The sequence below is a fragment of the Puma concolor genome, chromosome B2 (genome assembly GCF_028749965.1).
Source record: "Puma concolor isolate L17-30 chromosome B2, mPumCon1.1.hap2, whole genome shotgun sequence".
NCBI lineage: Eukaryota > Metazoa > Chordata > Mammalia > Carnivora > Felidae > Puma > Puma concolor.
In genome coordinates, this window is record NC_141671.1 from 39,093,512 (window position 1) to 39,117,727 (window position 24,216).

Below are 24,216 nucleotides of genomic sequence, written 5' to 3' on the forward strand. Positions count from 1 at the left end.
GGGAGATCTTTTAAACAACGGACGGTGAGGGGGCTCCGAATTTCAACCTCCCAGCTCCTGCAGGAGCAATGAGCAGCCCAGAGCACGTCTACCTTTGACTGTGGCTGGATTCCCTGGCCACTGATAGAGCTCTAATTGAGGTTTGGTGTAGAGCAAACACTGTAACAAGCATGTTACATACAATCGGTGTTTGCGACTCTGAATTTTAGGTTATTAGTTACTCTGTTTTACAGATTTGGAAACTAAGGCTTAGAATGGTTAAGAACCTTAAGGAGTGTCCATACCACACAGCCTTACAGCTAGAATTTGAACTTGTTCATCTTTCTTCTAACCCCTGTTCTGCATGGCTTCCCATTCCATGAAAGAGGGTGTCTGCTGGTTACAATTTGCTGCTCAGACTTAATGGATGGACTCACCAAACAACAAAGGGGGCACCCTCCCAGCAGTTATGGGGAACACAGGTAATTGAAATGGATCGAGTTTCTCCTAGGGAGGGACTTCAGATGCTTGAGCCCTGCTTTCTGGAGTGCTTATCAAATCAATAATCTTACTGTTCCTTCTTCTCTCCTCTTGGCTCTTCCTCCAGGAAGTCTTACAGGTTGAAATCTACTTGACACTCACTCTTCCCTTCCCGCCATTCTCTTCAGTAGTAGCCTTCTCCAATTCACAGCTATATTGTGACCAGGCGCCGCGTTGTCTTTGAGATGCAGCCTCAATTAGCCAAATCCAGCCTCCGCAAGTGGAGGAAGCCCCATATCCTTCCAAGGGAACAGAGGTTCTCAAGGAGGGGTCCTTGGGCCAGCAGAATCAGCATCACCTGGAACTTGTTAGGAATGCAAATCCTTGGGCCAGGTAAATCAAACGCTGGGAGGTGTAGCACAGCTGTTGGTGTTTTATCAAGGTTGCCAGATGATCCTGGCCACACTCAAGTCTGAGAACCGCTGGTCTAGAGATTCCAAAGTGAGAGGTCGAGGCTCATACATTTCCTGTCACCTCCAGTTCGGAGTCCCTATTCCCATCTAATTAGTTACGATTATTAGCTACTGCGGGTCACAAGCAGAGCACCCCAGAAGTGAAGAGCACAGAATCTGGAGCCAGACCACTTGCTTCTGAGTTCCGTCTCTACTGCTGTTTCGTGGTGCATCTCTGAGTGAGTGGCTTAAATTCCCTGCGCCTCAGACTTCTTACCCCTAATGTGGGGTAACAGCAGTGTCCCCCATTGGGCAGCTGTGGGCATCTGGTGAGACTGCATGTCACGTACTCCCAACAGTGCCTGGCACATAGTAGGCCTGAAGCAGATGTTAACTAGACCAACGGCATTCACATCACAACACAAACAATCTGAAATTGAAGATTGGACAGCCCTTGTTCTGAAAGAGGTTGATTGCTTGGCCAGAAGTCCTGCTGTTTGACCTTCCTTCTCTCTTCCCTCTTGGTGCTCACAGCAACTCACCCTGTCTGTGATGCTGACTAGTTCAGCTGTCTTTATTCTCCAGCCTCACCCCTAATCTTTGCTCCTTATCTCACTTTGCAGATCTCAGGACAACTTCTAAATAATGGAGCTGCTATTCCAGGAGAGTAGCAGAGGAGGGGAGAGATAGCGTGGAAGTTACTTCCTTACCAGTGTGCACTGTGCTACCTTTCAGATTGCTTCTGTGGTACAGTCAATTTTGGTTTATATATGTATATGAATGTAGATATGGATATGAATATGTATATGTATATCGTCTTTTCCCCACATTGGAGTATTTCACTCTGAAGCATTTCTTTCTCTCTTTGTTCAAAACCTTCACACCCTAATAACGAGGGACTTAGTCTGGGCCAGGGTTTGTCAACCTTCGTATTAGCCTGAGTAATTCTTTGTTGGGGGTGGGGGGCTGTCCTGGGCATTATAGGATATTGAGTAGCACACCTGGTCTCCACCCATTTGATGCTAGTAGTATTGCCTGGTCGTGACAACCAAAAAGCTCTCTGGACGTTGCCAAATGTCCCTGTAAACTGTCCCAGTGGAGAGCCACTGGAATAAGTTAAATTCTTCCTATACTAGTTTAAGTTTGTTATATCTTATTGTGTCCTAGAATTTATCTCTGTAGTGTATTTAAGGTTAGGAAACTGGGTTTATTCATTGAGAAGAAAGATGCAGGGTCCCAGGAGCCTCTAGGTCACCCTTGATTCCTAAGGAGAATCACCAGCACTCTGTAATGGCATTTCCTCAAAGGTTCCACACTTAACCCACCTGCATTGAGCCAAGGACATCCCGCTCCCTTCTAATACCTTGTCTAATGCACTTGACTCTCCCCGTACAGCAGGAAACCTCACAGGAACCAGGGGATGGCCTTTGGGTTTTGGCTTATAAATACTCATGGTCTCATTTTTCTTACTGAGAAAAGGTTTTTTTTTTTTTTTTTTTTTAATCGTGTTTAACATTCTTGTTGCCGTAGTGGAAACTTTTGTTCCTTGGAGAATTTCCCATTCCAGGCCCAGGGTCAGATTCCTCAGCGGAACTCTGAACATTTTCTAGGGAAGTTTCTTTCACCAGTGAGATTGTACCTTTGATGCGTTTATACAACTGTGTTTGGATTGTGTGGTAAGACGTCCCAGGATCCCAAGATAGACTAAAGGAAGCAGGGGAGGAGCCATGTGTTCTGGGACTCAGTGGCCAGCCAGGATCAAAATCCTTTTATGGTTCCATTACTTTTTCGGATTTCTTTCCTCACACACCAGAACCCCAGATCTAAGGCAAACAGCCAGTGCTTCAGTCAGTATAAGTTAAATTATGCTGTGGTAACACATAGTTCCCAAGTTTCAGCGACTTAAAACAAGAGAGGTTTATTTGTTACTCATGCTACTGTTTGTTGTGGGTTAATGCAGACCTCTACTCATTATAGTCACTCAGGAACCCAGGCTGGCAGAACAGGCACCTCATTAAATGTTGATCACAGTGCCAACCAGAAAGGGGGTTGTGTCCTGCCAATTCAATGTTCTAGACCACTAATTACACTTCTATTAGTCAGGGTTCTCCCGAGACAGAACCAACTGGATATATGTATGTATGTATGTATGTATTATCGATCTATCTATCATCTGTCTAGTTATCTATCTACCTACCTACTTATCCATCTTCTATCTTTCTACTTGTTTATCTGCCTGCCTGTCTACCTACCTACCTACTTATCTATCTATCTACCTACCTACCTACCTACCTACCCACCTACCTACGTATTTATCTATCTATCCATCTATCTACTTACCTATCTGCTTTGTCTGTCTATCTATCCATCCATCCATCCATCCATCCATCCATCCATCCATCCAATCTAACCTATTTACCTATCTATCCACCTATCTACTTATCTATCTTTCTACTTACCATCTGTCTATCCATCTGTCTACTTATCTATCTACTTATCTGTTCTTTCTACTTACCTATCTACCTGTCTATCTATTCTATCTACTTTATCTGTCTGTCTATCTAGATTTGTTTTAAGGAATTAGCTCATTTGGTTGTGGGACTGGCAAGTCCAAAATCTGCAGGGCAGCCCTGCAGGCTGGAGACCCAAGGAAGAGTAGATGTTGCAGCTCAAGTTCAAAGTCAGTCTGGAGGCAGAATTTCCTCTTCCTTGGGGATGCCAGTCTTTTCTTTAAGGCTTTCAAATGATTAGATGCATCCCACCCACATGATGGTGGGTAATCTGCTTTACCCCAAGTCTACTAATTTAAATGTTTATGTCATCTAAAAAATCCCTTCACAGTGAAATCAAGTTTGACCAAATATCTGATACCATGGTCTAACCAACTTGACACATAAAATTAACCATCACGATACTCAGCTTCTACTTGCAGCTCACGGGCCAAAATTAGACCTGTGGCTCCACTCAAGTACAAGTGGCCAGGAAGTACAATCTGTTTTGTGCCTGGAGTGAGGGGTGGGGACCAGTGGTATTTGACTGAGTACCAATAGCTGTCACAACTGTAAACAGTGTTACCTGTGGATGAAATAAAGCATCATTCGTGGTATCCCTACTTCAGTGCATTCTGCTAAGTCAATGCAGAAATGGTTTTAGACTTAGACCCAGATGCCCCCTTTGCTCATAAGGGAGGTTATGGAGATGGGTGGGTTAAGACATGGCCTGGTGTCCAGAGGTACTAAATTTTAAGATGGTTACTGAACACTTTCCTCTGTGTTTTCTTTATTAAGTGTTTTCTGTGTGTGCCGTTGCATCCAAGAATCATTTGTGTGGTGTGTGCTTGAAGAACATCCTGCAAAATAATTTGGCCTCTGTGGCTTCCTTTTAGTACGAAGTTGTGTTTTCCTTGGTTGGATCAGAAAGGGCTCAGATGTCAGCCCTCACTTTGCCACCATCTCTCTCTGTGCCTCTGACAAGTCCCTCCCCAGTCTGTGCCCGATTTTCCTGGCTGTCTGGAAGGGGGTTGGGCAAGGGGATCTCTAAGTTTCCTTCTGGCTCTAACATTCTGTGCACACCCGCTCCCAGGGATCCCAGTTGGTGGACTGGCTACGTGGCTGGGTACAGGAGGGCTGCATGACAGAGTTTTCTTCCATAAAACTGTCAAGATCATTCTTGGTTCTCACTTGAAGCTATGGCCTCATTAGTGCCCTGGCCATGCTGCGTTCACTCACCTGGAGAGAATGCATGGTACACACCAGCTGGGAAGCATCATCTCCAGGCCCATGGCCCTCTGGTGTCCCCCTGCCTGGCTGGTGGGGGAGCCTAGGACAAGGAGATGTTGGGATGGAGTACTGGTAAGCTTGCAGAGGGCAGGGCCAGGAGATGGATACAGTCTGGCTGAGCTGAAAGTGAGGCTGAGGGGCCAGGCCAGCCCCTCAAGGCCATCCGGGCAAACCTAACCTCCAAAAGGCAGAGTGTCAAGGACCTCAAGCACTGCACACTTCCTTCAGTGACCACATTTGACACTTCTGATACCCATCCCAACCAATTGTTTTGAAGCCAAATGAAATATGTTGGAGGAAGTACCTGGGAAACTGTACATGCCCTTCAAACAAAATAATTATTATTATCATGTACTGCCTTATCCCACAGATATTTTAGAGCTAGGTTCTAGGGAAAGAAAAGTGAACAAAGACACTAACTTAGTTGAATACAGCGTGGTGCCAGCTGTAATAGCATGTTCCGCAGGAGCAAAGCTTGTGAGAGCTCAGAGAAAGATGCAGTCAGTTCTGCTTGTGGGGGTGGAAGGCTCCATAGGAGCGGTGACAAGTGAGCTGGGTCTTGAAGGGTGTCAAAGACTTTATGGGAAAATGAAAAGGAAGTGCTAATCAGAAGGCATTGCATGAGCAGGTCTCAGAGTACTGGATAGGCTTCGGGAAAGCCCTAGAATTCTGGCCTGGCTGCTGGGTGGGGTGGGTGGGACAAAGTGAGGGGAAGCTGAAGAGGGGTGGGGGGGTTGGTGATCAAATGAGGAAAGGTCTGGAATAACATGTGAGGTGTTGCTTCTTAACTGAGTTTTGTAAATTACCAGGTTTGAAGAAAAAAAAAAACCCACTTTTTATTTTTAGTTTTGGCTGAAAGAAAAAGCTATTGCTTTAATTATATCAAAAACCAGCCTATAGATTTGTAATGGGCAAAACTGAACTTCGATTTACTCACGGCATTGCTGCATCATCCTGTTAATTTTGCTGTTCTCCTTTCTTCTAGAATCCATGTAGAATACCTAAGTCATCCTGCTCTATAGAGTCTTGGTCATTTGAAATATTTGAGCAGGAGGTAGGAGGTGGAATCTTTGTTTTCTGTTTATAAAAGGAATAGCTGCTTTCAGAAAGTGTGGAAAATAAAGAAACCCATAAAGGCAAGAACAAGCACAGTGATACCACCCTCCAGACAAATTTGAGGTTACTGTTTGGGTAATTCCTTCCAGGGAGCATTTAGAAGGCAGACACCTTGTCTTTTCATGATGCCGTTTCTGTGGCATGAACCTGACTCTGGCAGGGGCTCCACCTGCAATTGATTTTTGTAGTGGTGCTCCCATAGTTCCTTCTAGAGAAAGCTTGGTGATTGAGTGCTAGTAGAACCACTTAAGTTCAAAGCCTGATGTTTCCATTCATTACCTGTGAGACCTCAGTGACTTAGTCTCTCTAGGTCCCGGTTTCCTCTGGGAGGAAATGGGAGGAATGTAAATGGGAACGATATGTAAATGTAAATGGGACCAGTAACAATACCTACATCCTAAAGTTTGGGGACCAGAGTTCCTTTGGGCAAAGCACTTAGGCAAATGCCTTGCACATAGTGACTATTATTTGTTATTGGTTATTACACTGTTCTATGGGTGAGTTCAGCCCTGAGGGAGGACCTTTTGGGGGGAAGCCTTACCCTGGAGAAGGGTCTTTCTGCCTCGGTGTCCCACACATCAGGAGAGGGGACAAGCCTGTCAAGTCGTCAGGATTATGCAAGCACCAAGCCAGGATCCTGGTGCTTGTTCACAGCTTTTCCCTGGAGAAAGCTGGCTGGTCCTTGCTCACTCCTTCCTGTCTAGCTTTTCCCTACAGGCTCTCAGGGGCAGGCTGTCCCTTTAAGAAAGGCAGCCACAAACTATGGGGCCCTGCCTCCCCTGCTGGGTGCCTTGCTGGGCTGCAGCTGGGACCCTCCTGGGTTGGATTTGAGTGCTGGACCCTCTGGAGGAGGGAGACTGCTTTGAATCAAGTGCACATCCCCCAGGAATCCATGCCGGAGAAAGGACTCTCTGTCATCAGCCCCCCATTGTGGCCCCTGCCTCCCACCCCCCAGCCCTGGCTCTGGGACATACAAGAATCATTCTTAAGGACTGAGCTCAGGATCCCTAAAAAGAAAGTTGGAAAAATAGCTGGATAAACTTGGTAAGTGAAAGAAACCCACGTTTCATCCTCCTCGTCTTTGCGGACTGCTGATTTGGGGTTGAGTTTGGTGATTGTTGCCGGATGGAATCTGATGGGCAAATGTGGGAAGGAGGAGGCAGAAGTGGGGCTGGGATTCCCGGTGGGTAGTGAGTCTTGGGTGGGGGATGGCCTCCAGCCTCTCCTCCCACTGTTTGTCACCCTTGAGGTGAGGAACTGAGGGTTGACATCTAGAAGTATCTGGAGCCTGGTCCGGAGAGGGGTGGGTTGGGGTAGTGAAGATCAGGAAGGGGCTGATGTCAGACTTCTCTCTCATTTGGGGAAAACAAAGCATGGCCAGCCAAGGCTGTATGCAAAGATGCCTGAGGCCAAACGGTACTTGCAGCCTGAGGGTGAATGGAGTGAGTGACCCTGGGATTCTATCTCAGCAGGAGACTCAGGCCAATTCCTCTTCCTCCTGGGCTGAGGGGACACACCAGGCCCTGGGCTTGTTCTCCAGGCCCCAAAGAGGTCTGTGTTGGCCCCTTGGACTGGGGCAGCTGTTGTGAGCAGCAGCAGGCAGTGCCGTAGTGGGAGGAGGCAGGTCTGCCAAGGGCAGGGAAGAATGGAGGCCTGTTGTTCTGGAGCCTGGGAACGCCACCCTGGGGGGAGGCTCACGCGGCCCCAGGCTTAGTGCAAGAAGGAATGTGAGGAGAGGTCTGTGCAGTGGGCAGAATGGGTCTGAACTGGCACCCCACCTCTGCAGAGCAAATGACGCCCCTGCCTCGGCATGGGCACAGGTGAGCTCCCTGGCCTTGAATATCAGGTGCAGTTTGGCAAACTGGGGTCTGTGCCCAAGGGTGGCCTCCCAGGGAAGAAGAGGCAGGATATAGTAGCAGCCTCAGTCCCCACACTTCCCCGGGGCCATGAGTGAGTTCTGGATGCCAGAAGCTCTCTGCTGAAGTCTGCTCCAACGGCTCCTTCCTGCTCCCCGGCTTCTTCCTGCTCCCCGGCTTGTGCCAGGCTCTAACTGGGGGGTTATTGATACAAAAATGGAATGACGGAATTGGGAGCCTGTGAGGATCAGGAAAGATGTTTTAAATATGGGATTAAAGCCGCTTTTGAAAAGTAACAAAAACGGTTGCCATTTATTCTGTATCTTGAATGTGCCAATCACTGTGCCAAGGGCTTTATGGGGACCATCTTGTGTAGTTCTTGCTGTAATATTTTGAGTCGTGGACATAGGCATACCTCATTTTATTGCCCCTTGCAGATAATTGCATTTTTCTTTTTTAACAAATGGAAGGTTCGTGGCAATCCTGCGCAGAGCAGATCTATCGGTGCCATTTTCCCAGCAGCATTTGTTCGCTTCGTGTCTCTGTGTCACGTTTGAAAAAATTTCACATTTAATTGTCAACAATGCTTCAGACTTTTATGATTATGTTTGTCATGGTGATCTGCAGGCGGTTATTATGATTCCCTGAAAGCTCAGATGATGGGTGGCAGTTTTTAGCAATAAAATATTTTTTAATTAAGGTGTGTACATTGTTTTTTTAGACATAATGCTATGGTACATTTAATGGACTACAGTGTAGTGTAAACATAGCTTTCATAGGCGCTGGGAAACCAAGAAACTCATTTGACTCGCTGTATTGTGGTATTTGCTTTGCTGCAGTGGTCTGGTACCCAACCTGCAATACTCTGAGGTATGCCTGTAATTTGGGAGATTTTTACAAATGAGGAAACCAAGGCTCAGCGAGGTGCAGGACCTTGCCTGAGGACACAGGGCTGTAAACTGGAACCAGGACTTGAACGTCTTGATTCGATTCAATTCATTCATTCACTTCATTCATTCATTCATTCATTCATTCATTCATTCATGTGTTTTGCTCAACCAGGTTGAGCTAATTGCCTCCTATTTGCCAATTCTTCTGGTGGGACATAAGACTGGGAAAGGTGCCGGCCAACATCAGTGTACAACCTGGGTCCTCAACCCCTGCAGAGTCTTTCAGATGGGTCCAGAGACCCTTGACGGGAGAGTGTTGAGAACACTATTTGAGAAACTTCTTGTTCTTAAGAATGGTTCCCTTCTGTTTCCATTTGAATGATAACCTTAAAGCTGAATGCATTCATTCTGAATTGTCTGAATAACCCATAACCTACGGCTGGCCTGAGAGTTTAGTCCTGAGTTTATGTTTCTGTGCAAGTTGGCACGAAGCAGTTTCCTCAAATGATAGTGTTTAACTTTTAATGCTTTGTTTCTGAAGCTGGGCTCTGCATGGTGAGCTTGGAAGGCCCAAAGTACCAAAGATGAAGAAAGGCTACATTGATCTAGAGTGAAAAGGAAGAGGTGCGGGGGGGGGGGGGTGACCCAGGAGGAGATGGTTCAGCCATCCCCCTCTCTTCCGGGCAGAGTGAGCCAGACTCCGCCACAGGCAGAGCAGAGTAGGTGTGCCAATCTTCCAGCCCCCCGATGTACAGGATCATTGAGGGCCCAGTGCAGAGACTCAGAATGTGCAAGTCAGGAAAGAGGAAAGACCCTGAATTAGGAGCTGGGACCCCCACTTCCAACACAGTGTCTCTGACCCGAAGCTCAAGGATGCTCCTCTGTCAGCCTCTGCAGATGGGACAAGCGCTAAGGCTGAGAAGGGTGAGTGTGGTGCCTCCTGGGGCCACCATGTGATCTCCTCTCACAGAGGGGTGTTCTCTTGTCTTTGCAGAATTTCAGACCTTTCCCAGGGTCCAGCTGTTAGGTGAGAAAGCTGAAGCAGGGTCCCTGTGACTCAGGGCTTGCTACCCCGACAGCCCATAGGCACACGCCGCTGGCCTGGTGCCTTGGCTCCTGGACGGGGCTGGGTGACAAGCACACTCTCAGGATCACACGTCCCACCAATGCAGGTAGCTGGGGACAAGAGACCCAGGGACCAGACCTCTTCTTCTTCCATTTCCTCTTCCTCCTACTGCTGAGGTTTGGGGTCTTGCTGTGAGGCAGCCTGCGGTCACACCTACTTTGGATGAGTGACACCACTGTGTATCTTTACTCTCTTGGACCCTGAGCGGCCATCCGTCTTCCTTTCTCTGGAACTCTCTGCCCTGTCATTCTTCTGCATTAGGAGTCGTCAAACATTTTCTGTGAAGGTGCCGAGAGCAAATATTTTGGCTTTGGGGGCCACACGGTCTCTGTTGCAATCACTTAAGCACCAAAGCAGCCTTGGACAATATATAAATGTGTGGGTGTGCCAAAGAAACCACAGTTACAAAAACTGGCAGTGGGCTAGATTAGGCCACCCCTGCCCCAGATGGAGTTCGTTCCTGCTGAAAAACATTTGCTGGTTCCCCATGTCTTGCCATGTTCCCCCTGACATGATGGGCCTGCCCTGTTCTTCATCTCCAGGGGCATCTTCTGCAGAGTCCTTCTGGTGCCCCCAGAAGCCCCATTCTCTAGCCATCCTGCCCTGCCTGCCCTTCCTCAACATGCTCTCTCTTTATGCCTCCCAGCCTTTCCCCGTGGGTCCCCTCCGCCTCCCTCCACCTCCCCCCTTCATGCATCCTATATGATCCTTAGACTTTGACTCCTTGCGCGGATCAGGTGCTTCTCCTTGTGTCCGGCCATGACCTTCCACCCCCAGCCCTCTACAATATGAGGAGTTGCCCTTCTTTTCTGTGACCCTGTCACTTTGTACTTGCCCTGCTAGAGACCCTCCCTGTGCTACACTTTAGCAATTTGTTCCTGCCTTATCTCTTCAAGGGCGGGAATCAGTAGGACTTGGCTATCTTCACCAGTCCCAGCTCCGTGCCGGCCAGGCAGGCGGCAGGCACTCAGGACACAGCACTGGCATAAACCCCGTGACCTCTCCTTTCTTCCCCCAGAGAGCCTCTGCCGCAGCAGGTGGCTTTTTTGGGGTTTAGCTGAGCCATTTTGGGAAATCAAGATCTCCTCATGAGTTGGACACTGAAGCCGCCTGTAGCTAAATCCGTCACTGGCCCTGAAATCCGATCCTGCTCGTTCCCTGTGCCCCACGATCGGGTGGCCCAGTTTGTTTTGACATCCTGTGCGGGGCATGAGGGGAGATGTGAGGGATCCAGATTTCAAAGCAAGAATTTTCTCCAGCAGCCGCTGAAGGCCAGGCTCCTGCCAGCGCCCGGGCTCCCGTGTTAGCATTTTCAGTTAATTAAGAAAACAAGCCCCAAATCCCTGACAGAGGTGGTTCTGCAGATTCAGGACAGAGGGTTCATGTCCACACGCAGGAGAGGCCTCCCAGCTCCTGCAGGCAGGATGAGCTGGAAGAGAGGAACGCGTGAGCCAGAGAGGACCCGCTGAGGCCTTCTCAGCAAGAGAAGGTGCCACGGAAGGCGGGTCATGGGGAGCCAGCTCCAGGCAGGGCCCAGACGCACATTTCTCCTACTAGGGCGTTTTCCGAACGGTTGGACTATGGAGGCAGGCCAGCTGGGCGAGAGTAGGAGAGGAAGATACAAGAAACTGGGATTTGCCAGTCTTTTTCTCCAGAACCAGGTTATTCCACTGCCTGGCCGGTAGGGGGCAGTGGCGAGAGGGGGCCTGGGCATGGCTTCGCGTGGAGCCCAGGTGGCTGACCTGCCAAGGGGAAGTTCTGGTCAGGGATGCTGCTTACCCACGCAGAGCCTCGGTGTGAATTTAAAACGGGCGTTGTTCCTTAGGGGGGCTGTAGAAGCAGCCAGCTTTCCTCTCCCCTGTCCACACTGAGTGTGGCGTCAGCAGATGCTGGACCTACACCAACACCCAGCCCTGACATGGGTGTCATTTGGCATGTGTGGCTGGACTTGGGCCTCTGGGAGTTGCAGGAACATGGGTGCACATAGCGTTGGTGCCGAGTGTCCAGCTGGCACGTTCTCTGACAGGTGTGCGTGCCCCACAGCCGGGGTGGGTCTGTGCACCCCTTTCATCTCACAGCCGAGCACCATATTCAGCAGTCACGGCCCTTCTTGGGCAGAATGCAGTGAGAGAGAGACCTGGTTTTGCTCTACGGCCACTGAATGGTCCAGGGCAAGTTATTTCTCTTTGCGAACCTCCGGTTTCTAATGGGCTCACATTTTATGTGTGTCCCGAAGACCTGAGTGTGTTGGCGAATATTGGAGGTGTATACCAGACCTGGCTCAAGGCACCTGGTTTCCTTCCCCCATCAGACATGTGTCTTGATGCAGCTTCTGCCTGCTGGCCAGGTGTCTGGTCAGCAGTGAGAGGAAGTGGTTGTAGGGCCAGCCCTCGGTATCTGGTTATAACTTAGCCAAATAACCAACAGTTGGCACACATGTTTTTTGACTTTTGAGAGCCTTCGTCTTGTGCCCTTGGGAGTTTCTGGGCTCCCTGCCTTCTGTAAGTCATGGCTTCATAACTTACAAGACAGGCCCCGTTCTGTGACAAGTTAGGACCATGTTGGAAAAGCAGGTGCCTCCAAGGGTGAGCATCTCAGTGGAGAGATGTCATTTGCGGGGTTGGGGGGAGTTTCAAATCTCTCCGTCTCTTTTTGCATTTCCAACAGAATCCTCAAGTTGTAGAGCTGACATGGCCGATAGCTCTTCCTTCCGGGAGGACATCCAGAAATACCACCCGATCCTCCTAAAATTCCCAAATCCCTGGACACCAGCAGGTTTGTTTGTTTGTTTTTGCCACGGCTGCTGATTTTTCTCACTGCGTCTCAGGAAAGAGCCTACTGATGGCAGGTAGATAGTGATTTTGTCCACACACTCAGTTTCTTAGACCTTCTACTTGGCAGATCAGAACCTTTCTGACTGACGGTTGGAAGCACCTTCTCTTTTTCAAACAGCATTTCTAAGTATTCTCCAGGCATCAGATGGAAAATCTGAGGCAAAGACCAGAAGTTGTGAATTTGTTTCTGGAGTATTAGGGAACATCATCCAAAAACAGAGGTGGTTTAGCCTGAGCCTTTGCAAAACTCACAATATTTAGGGAAATCTTCACTAATGAATCTTAGCTAAGAGTTTTTGGAGGTTTTGTTTTGTTTTAATCACATTTTTTGTAGTTGTCGTTTCTGTCAATACTGCCTTCAGGAGAAAGCATTTACGGGAAACCAAGAACGAAAGCAGGGTGTGTCTGCTGCTGTTCTCTCGCGGGAAAGGAGAGTTCTGTGCCGAGAATTTGGGGTTGGGGTTCTAGACATGGTCTGTCGTCAGTTTGTCCTGGGGCAAGTGGCCTTGCTTCTTGAACCTCAGTTTTCTCCTCTGTAAAATGGTCACGATAAGGATAGCCAGTCCCCACTGCCGGTGTCCTGTGCCTCCCAACAGCAGTGTGGGAGTCCCCTGTGGGGCGTGTCAGAGGAAGTTGGAGCGGAGTTCGTTCACACACAGACAGCAGGAGTGACATCCCAAGATGGAAGGGTATGGCCATTCTGGAGCAGAGTGGGGTGAGCTTCCCCGGAGTCCTATTTTTGCATCTGAGCTTATGGAGTAGCGCACGATTGCTCTGGGGAACAGTGGCCCTGCACCTTGGCTGTCTGCGTGGGGGTCTGTCGAGACACCCCTGTGCCTGATGGCATGTGGGGGTTGCACCTGGGCTGCCCAGCTGCCTCCGTCTCTGTGTGAAGCGTGCTTCCCCTTAACCTCCTTGGTCTGAAAATGGATTCTTTTGATGGATCGAAGGGAAATTTGGAAAATCCTGGTCAATTGTAGAATCCAAGGAGGGTGGTCCCCTTCATGACCAAGCTCTGAACCACATCTGTGCACCCCACCTCTCACAGCCTACGTTTAAGCTCTTGCCCTCCCTCTGCCTGAAGAATGGTACCTGGGGAAAACCTAGTCCTCCTTTAAGACTCAGTTCAGGCACCACCACTTCTGTCATCTCTCTAGCCCCTCTTTCCCCCAGTTTCAGGGAGGTGAGATTCTCCCTCATTGATGGCCCCGAAGACCCACCCCGGATGTAGCATGTAGCACAGTGTTTGAAAACCACTGTTCTCCTTGTCTTTCATTAAACTATGAGCTTCCAGAATGCAGGGACTCAGACAAGGCCCATTGTGCATTCCTAGTTCCAGAGACTGGGTCTAGCGCATAGTAGGCCCTCATTAAGTATTGTCCGAGTGAAAACTGAGGGGAACCTGGGCTCTCTGCAGTCTCCTGCTGAGAAGGAAACAAGAGCGGCTGGTGTTTGGGCAGTTGGCCCAGGGGCCAGCTCCGTGGTAGTATCTGAACCGAGCGCTCTAATCGGTGCCTCCTGTGTGTATGCCTTCCGTGGCAGGGCTGGGGCACAGTGTGTGCATGGGCCAGCAGTGTGCCCATGGCTGGCTGTGGTAGCAGCACCGTGTTTCTCTGCAGAGACCCAGGTGTGCACATTGCTGCCAACTTCCTCTTCTTTCTGGCCTTTGTCCTCATTGGCATGCGATTCTCATCGCCGTGCCCAGGGCTTTTGGAAGGAGTGTGACCTTGTGGGGAAGCTGGTGGCACTTTGGGGGACAGACCTCACTGTCTGTGCCTGGGAAAGACACCTGTGTTGGAGGCTGAGAAGATACCTTAGAGAGTTGTAACATGTGAGAAATTGGGCAAGAGAATTTTTGTGAATGCCAGTGAGATCAGAAGGGAGCATGTGTTCTTTGGGGTCAATAGTGACCTTCCCTTCGGGGAGTTCATATGCTCACTGGTATATTCACATGTGTCCATCATTATTCTAAGTCCTGAGCATGCAGACTGACCATGTCCCTGCCCTTGGAGGGCTTACTTTCTTTTTTTTTTTTAATTTTTTTTATGTTTATTTATTTTTTTGAGAGAGAGAGACAGAGTGTGAGTGGGGGAGGGGCAGAGAGAGAGAGGAAGACACAGAATCCGAAGTAGGCTCCAGGCTCCGAGCTGTTAGCACAGAGCCTGATGCGGGGCTCAAACTCACGGACTGTGAGATCATGACCTGAGCTGAAGTCAGACGCTTAACTGACTGAGCCACCCGGGTGCCCCGGAGGGCTTACTTTCTAATGAAAATCCCTGAAGACTGACACGATGGGAGTTAAGGCCACCGTCACCCTGGAGACAGCAATCTCCAGGTGAGGGATATCATTTCTCCATTCTTCGGCGCCTGCACTCTCCCCCCAGATGTTGTATTGTCCACAGTGGTATCGCCCTTCCCGGATTCCTGGCTCTGCCTCCTTCCCCAGCCTGTGTTACAGACCCCTCACCTATACGCCCACTGTGCCCTGTGCAGCAATTGCCCAGCACGCTGTCCCTCCCTGACCTTCTCACCAGTTTTCCCCTCTTCCCCGACTGAGAGTAGTTTTAATGAGTGTTTTATTCACCACCACATGCCTACGGCGTGCGGTGCCTGGCTCAGAGTGGAGGTTCTGTACATAACTGTGGAATGAATGAATCCACAGGACAGACACTGGGTCTCACTTACTCATCTTCGCCATCCATGCTAGGCTTGGGTGTCTATCTGTTTTCATCTCTTTCTGGGTCAGTCGTCAGCGGGATGGATGCTAGGGGAAATTGCTGGAAAGCTGGGGAGTTGTGAGAAATTGGAGAAGGAGGAGGAAACTCCTGCTTGGAATCTGCTCTTGACTGTGTCCCCTCTGTGACTTGGCCGCAGGAGGCTCATTTGCCTTTGAACACATTCCCTCGCGCAGGCTGGGAAGGCAGGTGGGCTTCAGGGCTCACAGAGCTGGGCTCTAAATCCCACACCCTCCTTGTGCTGAGGCCAGCGTCTTCCTCCTCGTGTGTGTGGGGACAGGGCAGTGCTGAGGGACAGAGCTGCCCCTGCAGCCCTCGGGTTCAGTCAGCACAGCTGGGCCGGCCAGAGAGCAGGCCGCCCGGGAATGGCTGGGAGGCAAGTCCAGGCCTCGGGCCCACCTCCCCCAAGGCCAGGATGTGGCGTGGGACCCAGGCGGGTGGAGGTTCCCACCGCTCGGCTGCTGCGCTCTCTCCCAAATGCTGCAGGCCTAGGCAGTGCCTCTCAGCAGGAGGGGGTGGGGAGAGACTCCAGCTGCCTGGGTCGAGACCCCATATCAGGACCAGGGCAGCCCTGCAGGCACCCACCTCTGACATTTATCCTCTACCTGGACAGCTGCCAGTGGTCCTGCGGTCCAGCCTTGCCTTGCGTGGGGGATGGGAAGAGAGTCTGGAATTAACCATTGCAGGCCCTGCCTGAGTCAGGCCAAGCCTTGTACGCCCATCCATCCATCGTGTACTGAGGGTTGGAATGGGCATGTTCACAAACGGTATCGGATTTAATCCTGACATCAATTTGGGGATAGAGGCACAAACCCCATTTTCCAGATGAGTAAACTGAGGCATGTGGCGTTCCATAATCTGCCTAAGGTTGTAAGTTAGTGAAGTTTCGTAGGAATTCATTCTTCATTACAAAGGCCCTCTGTGTGCTAGGGAGTGATTCTAGGCCCTGTGGATACAGCATTGAGTGATGGACAAAGACATCTCAAGGAGAGAGAGAATGCAAAAGTGGATAGTGTCTCATATGGCAGTAAGTCCATGTGGAAAATGGGAGGGAGAGGGGTTGTTTAAAATGGTCGTGGAAAAACTCGTTGAGAAAGTGTACAATTGTTAATGTCCATGCCGGGCTTGCTAGGCATGCCCTCGTCACCATATACAAGCCCACTATTTAACCTCCTCCCCCACCCAGTTAACCTTATGTGGCAGATTGCTCTGATTCCCATTCTCAGATGGGGACACTGAGGCACAGGGAGGTAAAGTCACTTGCCAGAGAGGACAGCGGATGGAAGCGGTGCTAGGATCTGTGCTCAGGCAGCCGAACTCCCCAGCTCTGGTTCATAACCATGGCCAGGGAGCCAGTAGGGAGGGCAGGAGCCCAGCAGCCCCCACCTCACAGGCCAGGCAGATGCAGAGGAGCGGACAGGATGAGTTAGCAGCAAACCTGGGTGAAAGGGGAGGCTTTAGAAGCTAAAATTAGAAGCCAAGTTTAGAAGCTAAAATTCTAGCATCTCAACCCCATCCTCTCCCTGAGGTCTTTGCTGCTTCTCAGAAAGGAGTCTCCGGGCCAGGGTTCTTGAGCTAGCACTCAGCGAGATAAAATGTAGCCCCTTGAAGAATTCATCAATAAGAACGGGACAGGGTAAATACTGTGGTAAGGGGTCAAGCCCAAAGGCTGCCCCTCACCCTTCTCCTCCCCTCCCTGCCCCTCGCCTCCAGCCAGCCACCCTCAGCCCTCCTAGGAATCAGCTCCGAAAGAAGTGGGGCTGTTTTTGCTCTGGTCTCCCTCTGTGTCAATCTGAGAACAGCTTATTTTGTTAACGATGATGAGGATGGTAGCAGCTAATGTTTACTGAAGCCTTACAGAAATAGGAAGTGAAAATATATCCAACTCCCATGTGCGGGGAAAAAACAATTCTGTCCTGAATTCGTAACTTGCAAGACAAATCTTAGCTTGATAAATAAAGGTGCTTCAGCCTGTTCTGATGCGAGACAATGGCTCCTGGTTCAGTGAAGTCCCAATTCAGGCTCCCTGTGAGGGTGTCTTCCCGTGGGGACCTTGGGGCCACAGGGTCCCTGTGATATCCACTGACTTGTTCTGTGTTCCCTCGGCTTCTGGAGCCCCTGTGCTAAAATCCACTGAAAGGGCCATGTCTGGTCTTGTCCCAGGGCTTTTGAAGGGAAACCTGGCACCCGCTGCTTTGGTTTGAGGAAGCTTTGGCTTCCTCAGGCCCCTTGGCTCTCCTGGGACACCCGCCTGTCCCTGGAGGATTCCGGTGTCCAGCTGTTGTCTGGATGCGAGGACTGTAAATGGGTGGGCCTGAGGGCAGCCCCTGGGGCTTGCTAACCTTCCTGCGGCAGAGCCATGTTTCTCTGAGCCCCGCTGAAGGTAGGGCTTCTCCAAGGGACATGGCATTTCCCTGTTCTGGAATTCTCTAAGTCACTGGGTCATTTCTTTTTTTTTTTTTTTTTTTTTTTAAATTTTGAGTGAGAGAAAGAGAGCATGAGTGGGGAGGGGCAGAGAGAGAGGGAGAGAGAGAGAGGGAGAGGGAGGGGGAGAGAGAGAGAGAGAGAGAGAGAGAGAGAGAGAGAATCCCAAGCAGGCTCAGTGCTGTCAGCTCAGAGCCTAATACAGGGCTTGAACTCACAAAACATGAGATCATGACCTGAGCTGAAACCAAGAATCTGGATGCTTAACTGACTTGAGCCTCCCAGGCATCCATAATTGGGTCATTTCTAATGATGTCTCCCTCCTCAGCCTCCAGGTGGGGAAGGGAGTGAAATCCTGGCCATTTACTTCATTTCCCTCCTAGTCCTAGAAAGGCTTTTTCTTTATTCCTGACTGGAGAAAACAGCGTTACCTCTTTGCAGCCGTTCCCAACTCTGTTGACCTTTGTGTTCCGGGGGTGGGGGTGGGGGAGTCCTCGGTGTTATTTGCCTGGGGAAAATAATGTCATGGGTTTGTTCTGATATTAGAAGGTTCGAGAGAAAGGAAAGGGAAAAAAAATGAAACACTTGGATTTCCCAGGGGCAAAATATATTACGAGATATTTTAAATATTTTCCTTGTACAATACCCTGTATCAGACATACAGTATTATTCCTGAATTATCAGTTACTCCTCATGACTCCATGATGGGGTATGCCCTGTCATATTCTCTTTGTACAGACGAGAAAGGTGAGGCTCAAAGAAGGTAACTTTCCCAAGGTCCTATAGTGAGTCAGAGGCAGAGACAAGTTCAGAAGCTAAACTTCTAGAGTCTCAACCCCATCCTCTCCCTGAGGTCTTTGCTTCTTAGCAAGGAGTCTCGGGGCCAGGGTTCTTGAGCTAGCACTCAGCGAAATAAAATGTAGCCCCTTGAAGAATTCATCAAATCTCCAGAGAAAGCGGGGTTGGCTTCAGTTGGTTCAACCAGGCATAAATATCAGGGCAGACTGCTCATGGCAGAGGAAATCTCAGGTCACATTAGCAAGGGCTGGTAGGGTTTCCAGCTCTCCCCAGCTCCTGTGCACGTGAAAACCTGCATCTTTCTCTTCGCCTTCAGTCTTGACCTGAACAATGATTTTCAAGAGCTGTTTGGATGAGCGTGCCGGATGAAAGCATAGTGTGACAACCTCGTCCCCACCCTGCTTCCCGAGGCCCTTGACTCACAGCTAGGTGCCTTCTTCCGCCTTCTTCGCAGAGCCCGATGCAGCTCTGTCTCTCTGCTCTCCAGTCTGCTGAAGCCCTGCCCTCTTTGGGGTGCCAGGAGCTATTTTTTCAGCTACCAAGGAGTGGTGGTGCTGCATTTGAAAACTCCACTCTGGCCTTCGTTTGTGGTGGAGTCGAAAGGCCAAGGCGGGTATCTGGGCACCAGCTAAAAATAGCCAGGGGAAATAGCTTCTCGCTTTATAAATTTAGCTTTTATTACATAAGTAGTTATTGGTATTATAACGTTAACTCTAAATAAAAGTAGGGGAAAAAATCCACCTACAGTCACACCACATGCACATGGATTCATTTTTCCAAAAGCCCCAATGTCCTGGGCATTCTGAGATGGAGGGGCAAGGGAGGGAAAGGAGCAAGTCAGCAGGAAGTGATTAAGGTGACCTGGAATGGCAGGCACTAAGCCAACACACAGGCTCCACTTCAGACTTACTGCTTCTCTTCATTGCCTTCTCCAGGAAGCCTCCCCTGGTATCCTCCTTGTCAACGACTGGGACATATGAGATGCCGCTTTCTGCTCACAGCACGATGTCTGGCTTGTGTGTCCCATATTGTATTATGATTATCTGGTTAAGTGCCTGGCTCTCCCACTAGACTCGGATCTCCAGGATTTAGCAGGAATATCTTATTCTTCTCTGTATCTCCAGTGCCTGGGAGATCCAAGCAAGTCAAAGTTAAGATGCCAAATAGAGAGGGGCTCCTGGGTGGCTCAGTTGGTTAAACTTCGGACCTTGGCTCAGGTCATGGTCTTGCAGTTTGTGGGTTCGGGTCCTGGATCGGGCTCTGTGCTGACAGCTCAGTGCCTGGAGCCTGCTTTGGATTCTGTGTCTCTCTCTCTCTCTGCCTCTCCCCTACTTGTGCTCTGTCTCTGTCTCTCAAAAATAAATGTAAAAAAAAATTTTTTTTTAAAAAGATGTCTGATAGAGGGGTCAAGACAGTCACTGAAGAAGACGTGCGTGCTGACGCTCAAATTCTAAAATCTGCAGAATGGCAAGCGACATGGAACCACGGAGTGTGTTACCTGCGTCTGATATGGACATGTTTTCTTTGGTGTGTTTTGTGCGTGTGCGAGGGAGAGAGAGAAGGAAGATCTGGTGTATCCCACCAGTGGCTGTGAGGTCTCTTCTCACATTAGAAGAGGGGGTTAAAGAGCATGAGCCAGAACTTGAAGAGCATGACAAGGGGCCTCGTGTTCTCCTTTGCACAGTATGAGCTCCAGATCCTGTGCTTCCTCCTTAGCCCACAGGGGGGTCAGGGGCTGTGCCTTCTTCATGCTGCAAACCCTGCTGTCTGGCACAGTGCCTAGGCACGGAGTAGGTATGTGGTGAAGGCTCGCGGGATGGATGGATGGATGGATGTGCACATGGGGGGAGAAACTCTTGTAATCAAGGGAAGTTCAGTTCAGGGAGATGAGCACTGAGTCTAGTTAGGAAACAGGGAAGGGGCCTGGGTTGGCAGAGACAGCAGCTTTGTCGTTGGATGAGGGGAAGCAGGCCGTTGGTGTCCCTGTTGGTTTGGATACTTCTAACCAGATGCTGACTCGGAATGGCCATCTCGTGGGGGAGAGGAGGACCGGGGGGCTGTGGGAAGTCATGCAAAGACACAGGCATAGAGAGAGCATTTTCCCCCTTTAATTTTGCTTCTTTTCCTCCAGCACAAGAATTGGACACATTGCTCAGATTCCTTGAGTCCCTAGGGCAGGGGTGGGGGTGCCTTGAGGGGGGGCAGTTCTAACAAATGAGCCCGGACAGAGGCATGTGGAATATGGCCCAGAGAGAAGGGGGGGCGGGCAGAGTGAGTTGTGAACTTGGGGAGGAGGAAGTTCTATTTTGGGTGCCTTTGAATCCCAGCCCCTCTCTCAGCCAGATCTGCAACAGACCCCCACCCTCTGCCACTTGTGTGCACTGGCTTATGCTCTGTTTCTGGCTCCCCTCCCTGCCTCCTTTAAGGCTTGGCTCATTCTCTCCTTGGTGTTCTGCCTCTGGGTATTCTTGCCTGAATCCAAAACCTCTTCCCAGTCTTTTCAAAGGAGCCATCCCTAGCTAGCAATATCTACAAATGATAATTAACATAGTTTATCCCCATTCCTCTTGTGTGCCACGCACCGCACTAGGAGCTTCGTGTGTCCCCGTCCAGGTCATCCGAAACACATGAGTAATTCCTCCTGTGATCTGGATTTGACAAAGAAGCTGAGCCTCAGAGAGGGTGAGTGAGCCAGGCAAGAGTTATCCTGCTAGTAGGTCGCAAAGCCGTGGCTAGAAACCAAATTGGCCTGTCTTCTCTTCCCACGGCTACCCAGCCCTCCCTCTGAATCAGAAACTCTGGGGGTGGGGCTCAGTGAGCCGCATTTCAACAAGCCCCCCGCCCAGGAGACTCTAGGACTGCTGCTTTCGCCGATCTGGCTCCAAGCTGGCTGACAACCCACAAGTCCACCAATATTTGGAGAGAGCTGGTCCATTCGCGGCCATTCCTCATCCTTACAAGTCTGTCTGCTGGCTCTGGCCCTGGGGCGAGGTGTTCCTGAGCGCTTGTTTCCCTGCTTGTGAGATAGGAACACTCCAACCCTTAGGGAGGACATCCCTGCCATCCCGTTTTCAGGAGAGGATCTCCCAAGGGTGGTTACTTGATACTGATGGCACCTTAGCATCACTTGGGGAACTTGGACAAAACATCAGTCAGTGTCTGGCTCCCTCCCCAGACCAGGCTAGTGTCGCTGGGGGTGGGGTGAGGCCATGAGTGGCTCTAACATGCGTGGGGAGAAGGTGGGGGACAGCCCAGGCTGTTCACTCTCAGGCCTCATCCTCTCCATCACTTCCTCAAGGGAAGAGGCGAGGCATCTCTAAGCAGTAATTCTAGGAGAAGTAATGAGCTGGGCCTGCCAATACTTCCTCCCCTTTCTGGGATCTGTTGCCTGCAGGGTGGCTGCTTCCAGCCAGTTCTGGGAGATGAGGTCAGGAGCCCACTCCTGTGGGAGGTCCACAGTCACCCTCCTAGGCTGGTGATTAGACACGTGGGCGGGCCTCACTGAATGGAATATGAAGCAGTCCGTTTGGCCAGAGACATAAAGCCACGCACTTGGACAGCTTTATCAGAGCGGGGCTGATATTGTGACCTCCATCTGTCAGCTTCATGCATCAGTTCCTCAAATGGTCCTGAGCTCGAGCAGGTCGAGGCAGGTTTTCCCCGACACCATGTGCTTGACAGAGTTAGTATTGAATTTAATGAGCTGGCATGGACAAGCCAGCTGGTTAGTTAGTGGTCAGTAAACATTTGTCGCATCTGCATGAACGCCAAGGCCCCCTCTGATCACCACTACACCTCCCTGGGGTCTGACCCCCCAGCCTCAAACCACCTCCACCACCAAGCCCTTGGTATCTGACAGTTAACTCCTTAAACCCTACTTTACTGGAAACAGTGCCACTCGCCCTTAGTAGGGGTTTGCCAAGGATCTAGCTGTAGTTGAGAGAAGAGCAAATGATTTAGAATTGGCTCCGCCTTTTTATGAACAAGTTCCCAGGTAATGCTGATTGTGCTGGGCTAGGGACACTTTCTGAGATCACCTGACTTAAATGAAAACAAAAGGCAGGTGAACTCTGGCTTTAGGGATTGCCCGGGGCAGTTGGCTGAGGGGGGAGAGAGAGTTCTTGACCTGGATGTGGTCCAGTGCTTTGCAAGTCTGGCTGCAAATTTGAATCACCTGAGACTATGAACTCCTGCTATTTGCAACAACGTGGATGGAACTAGAGGGTATTATGCTAAGCGAAATAAGTCAGAGAAAGAGATAATCTGATTTTACTCATGTGGAATTTGAGAAACTCAACAGATGAACATGGGGGAAGGGAAGAAAAATAATATCAAAACAGAGAGAGAGGCAAACTCTTAAATACAGAGAACAAATTGAGGGTTGCTGGAGGGAGGTAAGTGGGGGGATGGGTTAAACGGGTGATGGGCAGTAAGGAGGGCACTTTTAGGGATGAGCACTGGGTGTTATATGTAAGAGATGAATCACTGGGTTCTACTCTTGAAGCCAAGACTGTATGTTATGTTATGTTATGTTATGTTAACTGTATGTTAACTGTATGTTAACTAACTTGAACTAAAAACAAAAAAGAATCACCTGCTGAAACTTAACAACTACCAGAGCCCAATAGGCTCAATACTGGCCCAGGTTTCCCAGGACGGAGAGGTCCCCTGCGATGTGGGACTTTCAGTAGTAAAACAGGACAACCTCGGGCAAACCCAGAAGAGCAGCTCACCCTGCTGTCTCCCCCACACTCACCCGGTGATTCTGTTTTCGTTGGTTCTCGCTGGGATTCAGGCATCGACATTTTCCACTGTGCCCTGCACTTCTGCTGTGCGGTGAGGTGTGAGATCCTGAAGGACTTGATCGGGAAAGACGGGGTGAATTGTGAAGAAGCATTTCACAGTGTTCTGTGAAATGAGGGAGCACTGGTTAAAGGCAGAAGGGACAGGATGGAAGGAGGGGATACCCAGAAAGTGCAGTTCCAGGGGGAGGTGGATAATGGGCCTCCATTACTGGGCCCTGAGGGACGGACGAGGTGCCCTGCTGGGTCCATAAAGCCGCTTTGGTGAAGAGAATTGGGGCAGAGTTTGCAGGGATGTCCGAGTCAAAGAAAGGTGGTTTAGCAATGGAGAGTCCACACAGAGACTGCTCCCAGGGCTTGTAGCTGGTGGCGGCGCGGCCTGGCTTCTGTAGCCTGAAGTCCTGGAGCCAGGGCCTGGACTCCCTTGGAGGAAACATCCCCTTTCTCCAAGCGCAGAGAGGAAAGCTGTCTCTTACACGGTTTATGCGAGATGCCTTTCGCTTGCAGGAAAGAGGGGAGAAAATAGACCCAAACAGAGATGGAGATGTCCTGTGTTTTGTCTGGGAATGCCGGGATCTGACTGAACTGTGCAGGTTTATAAAGGAGCATGCCTTTGCCTCTCGCCGAATGTCACTTGAGACACCTCTTGAGGGTGTCTGGCCAAGGTCTGGATGCCTTTGACCTCCAGTGGATTCCAGAAGAGAAAAGGTCTAAGTACCTACGTTTTTTGGGTTTGCCATGAAGAGTTACTTCTGGGCGATTAATAACTTTCTCCTCTTTTTTCTACCCGACCTCCACCCACTGCCATCAGATGTCTTTTGATTGGGAAGTGAGCTTGCAGTATGCGAGGCACTGTGCCATGAACCACTCCTCTGGGGTCAGAGTCTAGAGAAAGAAAAAAGTGCATTGGTGTGAAAAATATAAATTAATGCAAGAAATGAAATA

At 50.0% G+C, this 24,216-nt stretch overlaps 1 protein-coding gene across 7 annotated transcripts in view; it reads left to right on the forward strand.

Moving 5' to 3' along the window:
* The window catches only part of DAAM2 (dishevelled associated activator of morphogenesis 2), a 119,800-nt gene that overhangs the window by 23,491 nt on the left and 72,093 nt on the right, over positions 1–24,216 (forward strand). For 2 of the 7 annotated variants that reach the window (XM_086706765.1, XM_086706766.1), the window contains exon 2: positions 12,346–12,453. The exons of 3 other annotated variants lie outside the window; for them this stretch is intronic. The gene's annotated coding sequence lies outside the window, so the exon portion shown is untranslated. Of the gene's footprint in view, positions 1–6,295; positions 6,851–12,345; positions 12,454–24,216 lie in introns of those variants that run through there. 2 more of the 7 variants (XM_086706767.1, XM_086706770.1) reach the window with 2 other exon arrangements.